This window comes from Phoca vitulina, unplaced genomic scaffold (assembly GCF_004348235.1).
Source record: "Phoca vitulina isolate PV1807 unplaced genomic scaffold, GSC_HSeal_1.0 scaffold3, whole genome shotgun sequence".
NCBI lineage: Eukaryota > Metazoa > Chordata > Mammalia > Carnivora > Phocidae > Phoca > Phoca vitulina.
The window spans coordinates 83,158,522-83,168,097 of record NW_022589706.1 but is presented as its reverse complement, the minus strand read 5'-3'; positions in this window follow the sequence as shown (position 1 = coordinate 83,168,097).

Genomic DNA, 9,576 nt, shown 5'->3' with positions numbered 1-9,576 from the left:
AATAGATAAAAAAGAATAGACTTGGAAGATTAAAGTAGCTAATAATATAAAAAGAAAATTAATCGGGGGAAGAGAGATGACAATATTATTATTGGTATGAGACCAAACCCGAAATGCTGAGATGGAGATATTATGAATTGTATAATGAGTTTAAGACAAAGTCCTTTAATCTTCCGTGATAACGGCTCCTAGGAGCTTTCCCTTCCTTCTCCTATAAGTTAAATCCTCTGATTTCTCTTTAATGTTAAGTTGACACTAGAATTGTTGATATCAGATAACTTTTTATCTACTGAAAGGTCAGTTTCTTACGACTCAATTTAATTGATCATAACGAACAATCTGTTCTTTTCCCAATTTCAGATCCTTTTAATTATTCCCCCCACACTAAAAGTTTGAACACCACACTGTACTTATAAAAATGTGACCAAAGCGTAGTGAGTCCTTTCTATTCATTCTGTGATCCATTCTAATTTTTCTATAGGCAAGTGATGTCAGCAAAATATGCTAAATTTCAAGTCCACTCTGTTCGAATACTATTTTTGTCATGCTCTTCATAAGTTATTTTAAATTTAACAACAGCAACAAAAAACACACCTCATATGCTCTATAATTACCCATTGTTAGTTTTCTGATTTTTTTGAATTTAGAGAATTACTAAAAATTAAACTACTTGCTTGTAGATATGATCTTCAACATGTCCTGATTCTCTTTGTACTCTTGCTCTCTAAAATAGTAGCCGCTAACATCTTCCCATACACCCTACTTAAGTTCACAAATGATTTTAAAGTAGTTGAAATGTGACTTTCAATCAGATTGTCAGAACCTTGAACTTGGCCCTGGTTAATAATGACACGATAAGTCAATAAAATCTGAAAAAATAAAGTGTATTTACGGTAAAGTATAAGCTGGCTGCCTAACAAAACGAAGGATTATGACTTCCTGCTGTAGGTGGCGTGCTTGGCCCTTTTCCTGTTAATGAAGCCTCATTTCTAAGGCTCTTGAAGAATCACGTTTTAGGAAGGACACTGAAAGTTATCTACTCCTTCCAGGGTGCCTGGCTGGCTCAGTCAGAAGAGCGTGCAACTCTTGATCTTGGGGTCATGAGTTTGAGCTCCACATTGGGTGTAGAGGTTACTTAAACAGGCTTAAAAAAAAAAGTTACCTATTCCTTCCTTTAGTCAAGAACATACTCACAGCAAACCAGATATTTGAAAGTCAGTCTTTTATTCTGATTTTAAAAAGAGTAATACATAAGTATTTTTAGAAAATTTGAAAATGCAGGAAACCATAAAAGAGGAAATAATCACATTTTAATTTTTTCCACTTAGGTAATTTGTAACATTTCTGTGTGTATATTTCCAGTCTTTCCCTCCCCCCCATGTAGCTACAATATTTTAAATCTTTATTAATATTTCTATTTGTAGTATCTACATATTTAATACACATATGAACAAATATATATCATTAACATTTCCATGTTGTTTTCCCACAAATAATTTTTAATTACTATATTCTAGTCCAGGGGGTCAGCAACATTTTCCTATAAAGGGCCAAATAGTAAATATTTGGGGTTTTGCAAGCCACATGGTCTCTGTGACAACTGCACGACTCTGCCCTGGGAGTGGGAAAGCAGCTGTAGACAATATGTGGGGGGGGGGGGGGGGGGGCATGGCTATATTTCAATAACACTTTACTTATTAAAAAAAACACACAGCAGCTGGACTTAACCTGCAGGCCATTATTTGCTGATCTCTAGATTAAAAAAAAAATCCATCGTTTAGGAATATCTTGAAATTTATCTGACCAACACCCTGTTGTCAACACATAAGCTATGTCAGTGTTTGTTTTGTTTTGTTTTGTTTGCCGTTGTGAACAAAACTGATATATACATCTTTATTTCAGTAGGATAAATACCGAGAAATAGAACTGTGTACTAAGGCCATTGCTACAGAAAACAAAATACACACACACACACACACACACACACACGCACTTTGTTTTTATTATGTTATGTTAGTCACCACACAGTACATCTTTGATGTAGTGTTCCATGATTCATTGTTTACGTATAACACCAAGTCCTCATTGCAACACGTGCCCTCCTTAATACCCATCCCCTCAACCCCCCCTCCCTTCTAAAACCCTCAGTTTGTTTCCCAGAGTCCATAGTCTCTCATGGTTCGTCTCCCCCACTGATTCTCCCCCTTCATTTTTCCCTTCCTTCTCCTAATGTCCTCCATACTATTCCTTATGTTCCACAAATAAGTGAAACCATATGATAATTGACTTTCTCTGCTTGACTTATTTCACTTAGCATAATCTCCTCCAGTCCCATCCATGTTGATGCAAATGGTGGGTAGTCATCCTTTCTGATGGCTGAGTAATATTCCATTGTATATATGGACCACATCTTCTTTATCCATTCATCTGTTGAAGGGCATCTCGGCTCTTTCCACAGTTTGGCTATTGTGGACATTGCTGCTATGAACATTGGGGTGCATATGGCCCTTCTTTTCACTACATATGTATCTTTGGAATAAATGCCCAGTAGTGCAATTGCTGGGTCATAGGTAGCTCTATTTTTAATTTTTTGAGGAACCTCCACACTGTTTTCCAAAGTGGCTGTACCAACTTGCATTCCCACCAACAGTGTAAGATGGTTTCCCTTTCTCCACAACCTCTCCAACATTTGTTGTTTTTTGCCTTGTCAATTTTTGCCATTCTAACTGGTATAAGGTGGTATCTCAATGTGGTTTTGATTTGAATTTCCCTGATGGCTAATGATGGTGAACATTTTTTCATGTGTCTGTTAGCCATTTGTATGTCTTCATTTGAGAAGTGTCTGTTCATGTCTTCTGCCCATTTTTTGACTTGACTATTTTTTTTTGGGTGTTGAGTTTGAGAAGTTCTTTATAGATGTTGGATACCAGCCCTTTGTCTGTAGTGTCATTTGCAAATATCTTCTCCCATTCCGTGGGATGCCTCTTTGTTTTGTTGACTGTTTCCTTTGCTGTGCAGAAGCTTTTATCTTGATGAAGTCCCAAAAGTTCATTTTCACTTTTGTTTCCCTTGCCTTTGGAGACGTGTCTTGAAAGAAGTTGCTGCGGCCGATGTCGAAGAGGTTACTGCCTATGTTCTCCTCTAGGATTTTGTTGGATTCCTGTCTCACATTGAGGACTTTCATCCATTTTGTGTATGGTGTAAGAGACTGGTCGAGTTTCATTCTTCTGTATATAGCTGTCCAATTTTCCCAGCACCATTTATTGAAGAGACTGTCTTTTTTTCCACTGGATATTTTTTCCTGCTTTGTCGAAGATTAGTTGACCATAGAGTTGAGGGTCCATATCTGGCCTCTCTATTCTCTTCCATTGATCTATGTGTCTGTTTTTGTGCCAGTACCATGCTGTCTTGGTGATCACAACTTTGTAATATAGCTTGAAATCAGGCAACGTGATGCCCCCAACTTTGTTTTTCTTTTTCAACATATCCTTGGCGATTCGGGGTCTTTTCTGGTTCCATACAAATTTTAGGATTGTTTGTTCCAGCACTTTGAAAAATGCATTGGTGGGCGCCTGGGTGGCTCAGTCGTTAAGCGTCTGCCTTCGGCTCAGGTCATGATCCCAGGGTCCTGGGATCGAGCCCTGCATCAGGCTCCCTGCTCAGCAGGAAGCCTGCTTCTCCCTCTCCCACTCCCCCTGCTTGTGTTCCCTCTCTCGCTGTGTCTCTCTGTCAAATAAATAAAATCTTTAAAAAAAAAAAAAAAAAAAGAAAGGAAAATGCATTGGTATTTTGATCAGGATGGTGTTGAAAGTATAGATTGCTCTGGGCAGCATAGATATTTTAACAATGTTTATTCTTCCGATCCATGAGCATGGAAAGTTTTTCCATCTTTTTGTGTCTTCTTCAATTTCTTTCATAAGCGTTCTGTAATTTCTAGAGTATAGATCCTTCAACTCTTTGGTTAGGTTTATTCCAAGGTATCTTGTGGTTTTTGGTGCTATTGTAAATGGACTCAATTCCCTAATTTCTCTTTCTACAGTTACATTATTAGTGTATAGGAAAGCAACTGATTTCTGTGCATTGATTTTGTATCCTGCCACATTACTGAATTGCTGACGCATACACCTTGCCTTTCTACTCTCAGAGATAACCTCTGTTAAGTGTAAAATATATCCTTTCAGACTTTTTACCTGCTTAGACTCCCCCTCCCCCATCAGTGTCATCACACTGTGCTTTGGGTTCACTAACCTGCCCTTTTCACATGACAGTGTATTTTGAGGATCTTGCCATATCAGTGAGTATTGATTTATCTCATCGTTTTAAACAGCTGTTTGGTATGTTATTAAATGGATTTGTTCTCTCATGAGTGTCATACATTGTTCTCAGCACTGAGAATATTGTGTGAACAAAACAAAGTGCTTGCCCTGCAAGGAGCTTACTTTCTAGTGGAAGAAGACAGATGAAAGATGAACAAATGTATAGTGTCCATTGGTGACAAATACCATGGAGGAGATAAAGCACATTGGGATTGCTATCTTTGTGTGTGTGTGTGCATGGGGAGAGGGTTGTTATCTCATATGAGGGATTCAGGGAAATCTCTTTTGCATGGACAACTGGTCACCTGATGAAAGGTTTGTAGGTACTTGGGGAAAGAGCATGCCAGACAGAGGAAGCAGCAAGTGCAAAGGCCCTGAAGGTAAAGTATGCTGGGAGTTTCCAGGAACAAGGAGGCCATATGGCTGGAGTGAAGGAGGTAAGGGGGAGGGTACAAAGAGATGACATCAAAGAGGTAGACTTGTAGGGCATTGTAGAGACTTTGGCTTTTATTCTGAGTAAGATGGTCAACCAGTGAAGTGCTTTTGAGAAGGAATACCATCATCTGGCTTAGGATATTTTTTTTTTTTTTTTTGGTTAAGATTATACTTATTTATTTGAGAGAGAGAGAGAGCATGTTGTGGGGTGGGGGGGGGAGGAGAAGGAGAGGGATAAGCAACTCTGTGCTGAGTGCGGAGCCTGACGTGGGGCTCCATCCCACCACACTGAGATCACGACCTAAGCCAAAATCAAGAGCTGGACACAACTCACTGAGCCACGCGCCTGGCTTAGGTTTTAATAAAGTCCCTTTGGCTGCTCTGTAAAGGGCCAGAGGCGAAACCAAGACCATTAGGAAATCAATCTGGCATGTCACACACTTTATTGGCCAAATCCTTTGTTAATAAACATCTAGGTTATTTCCAGGATCTTTCTATTAAAAACAGTGCTGGAATAAACATTAGAGTTTTTTATTTATTGTGGTAAAATTTACATAAAATTTACCATTTTAATGATTTTTAAGTGGCAGTAAGTACACTCACAATAACAGTCACAGTTCTGTAACTACCACTGCTATCTATTTCCAGAACTTCATCATTCCAAATGGAAACCCTGTACCATTAAATAATAACTCCTCATCTCCCCTAGCCCCTGGTAACTTCTCTACTTTCTGTCCTTCTGAATCGCCTGTTCTAGGTAACTCATATAAGTAGAATCATACAATATTTGTCCTTTTGTGCCTGGCTTATCTCACTATAAATTTTCATGTTTTCATGGTTCATCCATGTTATATGTCAAAATGCCAATCCTTTTTAGGGCTGAATAATATTCCATTGTATGTATATACTACATTTTCTTTATCTGTTCATCCATCGATGGACATTTGGATTGTTTCCACTTTGCACTATTGGCAATAATGCTGCTATGAACATGGGTGTACAAATATCTGTTGAGAACCTGCTTTCAGTTATTTTGGGTATATATCTAGGGGTGGAATTGCTGAATCATATAGCTAGTTTATATTCAACTTTTTGAGGAATCATCAAACTGTTTTTCACAGTGGCTGCACCATTTTACATCCCTACGATACCAGTGACAAGGGTTCCAATTTCTCTATATCCTCACCAATAATTGTTATTTTCTGTTGTTTTCTTTTCTTAATAGCCATCTTTTTTCCATAGTAGCCACTCTAATGTGTATAAAGTGGTACCTTGTGCTTTTGATTTACATTTTTCTAATGACTGATAATGCTGAGCCTCTTTTTGTGTTCTTATGGGCCATTTGTATATATTCTGTAGAGAAATATCTATTCAAGTCCTTTGCCTACTTGTGAATCAGGCTGTTTATTGTTGAGTTGTAGTTCTTTATATATTCTGGATATTAATCTCTTATCAGGTATATGATTTGCAAATATTTTCTCACATTTTAGGGTTTTTTTTTAAAGATTTTATTTATTTATTTGACAGAGAGAGAACACAAGTGGGGGAGGGGTGGCAGGCAGAGGGAGAAGCAGGCTCCCTGCTCAGCAGGGAGCCCAATGTGGGACTCGATCCCAGGACCCCAGGATCATGACCTGAGCGGAAGGCAGACGCTTAACCGACTGAGCCACCCAGGCGCCCCTCTCCCATTTTGTGATTGTCCTTTGTGCAAGGTTTTTAATTTGATTACGTCCAGTTTATCTATTTTTTTTCTTTCCTGTGCTTTTGGTGTCATGCTTAAGAAATGATTGCCTAGAGGTGCCTGGGTGGCTCAGTCCATTAAATGTCTGCCTTCAGCTCGGGTCATAATCTCAGGGTCCTGGTATCGAGCCCCGTGTCAAGCTCCCTGCTCAGTGGGGAGTCTGCTTCTCCCTCTCCCTCTGCTGCTCCCCCTGCTTGTGCTCTCTCAAATAAATAAATAAAATCTTTAAAAAAAAAATTGCCTAATCCAGGTCATGAAGATTTACACATTTTCCTCTGAGAGTGTTTTAGTTTTAGCTCTTAAATTTAGATTAATTTTTTTATGTAAAGTATCAACTTCATTCTTTTGCATGTGAGTATCCAACTTTCCCACCACTATTTGTTGAAAACACTGTCCTTTCCCCACTGAATGGTATTGGCACCTTTGTTGAAAATCAGTTGACCATTATGTAAGGTTTTATTTCTGGGTTCTTTATTCTATTCTATCAGTTGGCCTATATGTCCAACCTTATGCCAGTACCATACTGTTTTTTTGTTTTGTTTTGTTTTTAAAGATTTATTTATTGGGTGCCTGGGTGGTTCAGTTGGTTAAGTGGCTGCCTTGGCTCAGGTCATGATCCCAGGGTCCTGGGATCAAGTCCTGCATCAGGCTCCCAGCTCAGCAGGGAGCCTGCATCTCCCTCTCCCTCTACCCCTCCTCCCTGCTCATGCTCTCTCTCTCTCAAACAAATAAATAAAATAAAATAAAATAAAAAAGATTTGTTTATTTTAGAGAGAGAGAGAGAGGGAGCAGGGGGAGGGGCAGAGGTAGAGGGAGAGAATCCCAAGCAGACTCCCTGCTGAGTGCAGAGCCTGATGCGAGGCTCAATCCCATGACCCTGAGATCATGAGCTGAACTGAAACCAAGAGTTGGATGCTTAACCAACTGACCCACCCAGGCACCCCAGTACCATACTATTTAGACTACTGTAACTTTTTTTTTTTAAGATTTTATTTATTTGAGAGAGAGAGAGATCACGAGCAGAGGGGAGGGGTAGAGGGAGAAGCAGACTTCTCACTGAGCAGAGAGCCCAATGCAGGACTCAATCCCAGGACTCTGGGATCATGACCTGAGCTGAAGGCAGACACTTAACCAACTCAGCCACCCAGACGCCCTTCTACTGTACCTTTATAGTAAGTTTTGAAATCAAGAAGTGTGAGATCTCCAACTATTTCCTTTTTCAAGATTATTTTGGCTATTTTGGCAAATTTGGCTACATTGGCAATTTTGCTCTTATCCCTTGAAATTTGCTCTTATCCTTTGAAATTCCATATGGACTTTTGGATGAGTTTTTCTATTTCTATAAAAAGCACCATGGAGATTTTATAAAGATTGCATTGGATTTGTAGATTGCTTTGGGTAGTATTCTCATCTTAACAAAATAAGTCTTCCGATCCATGAACATGGGATGTCTTCCCATTTATTCAGTACTTTTAGTATAGAAGTCTTTCATCCCCCTGGTTAAATTTATTCCTATTTTATTCTTTTTGATGCTACTGTAAATGAAATTGTTTTAATTTCCTTTTCAGATTGTTTTTAAAATACAGAAATGTGACTGATTTTTGTGTTTATTTTGTATCCTGCAACTTTGAAGTCATTTATTAGATCTGATAGTCTTTTCAAAAAATGTTTATTTTATCAGTCAATTCAAGACAGGAGACAATAATAAGCTAAACTAGATGGCTGGTTCTAGTAACATGGGAACGACTCGTTTAGCATTTCAAACAAGGGGGCTCAGTAAGGAGCTGAGGTCCATTTCTAGGCAATCCCTGCATCTCTGAAAAAAAAGTTTCTAAGAGAAGGCTATTTTCTCCTCTCCAAGCTCTATAATATGTGTAAGACAATACAAAATGCAACAGAATCTTTCTTTTGAGAGGGGGCTTACGGGCAGAGGGAGAGGGAGAGAGAGAATTGTAAGCAGGCCCCATGCCCAGCATGGAACCCAATGTGGGGCTCAGTCTCATAACCCTGAGATCATGACCTGAGCTGAAATCAAGAATTGGATGCTTAAGCAACTGAGCCACACAGGTGCCCCAGAATCTTTGTTCCTAAATAGCTATTTATTCCACTCCTGTATGTCTTCTAAGTATTGACATTTGTATGAATTGGTCTCTCCTAAATAGGTAAATGCCTAGTAATATATATAATTTATATATCTTTTTAGACAGGTCTATGCACGAAGCCTAGAAGTTGTTGCAAAACTCATTTTCCTTCTTGAGTCTCTATCAAGTCTATAATGAGTCCCTTCTCTCTGGTGTCCTTCTGTCTTCACCTTCTATTTATGCCTGACCCTTCTGCAGTGTCCTGGCTTTTTCCTCTTACCTTGGACATGGGCTTTCAGTCAAATGGTTCCATCCAGTTTTCTCCCCACTGGAGCTGTGTATGGGTCTTACAGTTCCAGGATAACGGAGATGAAGGAAAATAATCATTCCTAGTCCAAGCTCAGAATTAAATATGTAAAGGACAAATCCCTCTTTTGGTTGATGATTGCATTTTTAAAAAATTCCCAGACTTGTTAATTTTTTAATTCCAGTTAGTTAACAGTGTTATATTAGTTTCAGGTGTGCAATATAGTGATTCAACAATTCCATACATCACCCAGTGCTCGTCACAAGTGCATTCCTTAATCCCCATCACCTAATTAACCCATCCCCCACCCCACCCCCTCTGGGAATCGTGAGTTTGACTTCTATACATAAGAGTCTTTTTCTTGGTTTGTCTCTTTTCCGTTTGCTTGTTTTGTTTCTTAAATTCCACGTGAGTGAAATCATATGGTATTTGTTTTTCTCTGACTTATTTGGCTTAGCATTATACTCTCTAGGTCCATTTATGTCATTGCAAATGGCAAGATTTCATTCTTTTTTATTCCATTGTGTGTGTGTGTGTGTGCATGTGTGTGTATCACATCTTCTTTAGAATACATTCATCATGGACACTTGGGCTGCTTCCATAATTTGGCTATTGTAAATAATGCTACTATAAATATATGGGTGTATGTATCCCTTTTGAATTAGTGTTCTTGTATTCTCTGGGTAAATATCCAGT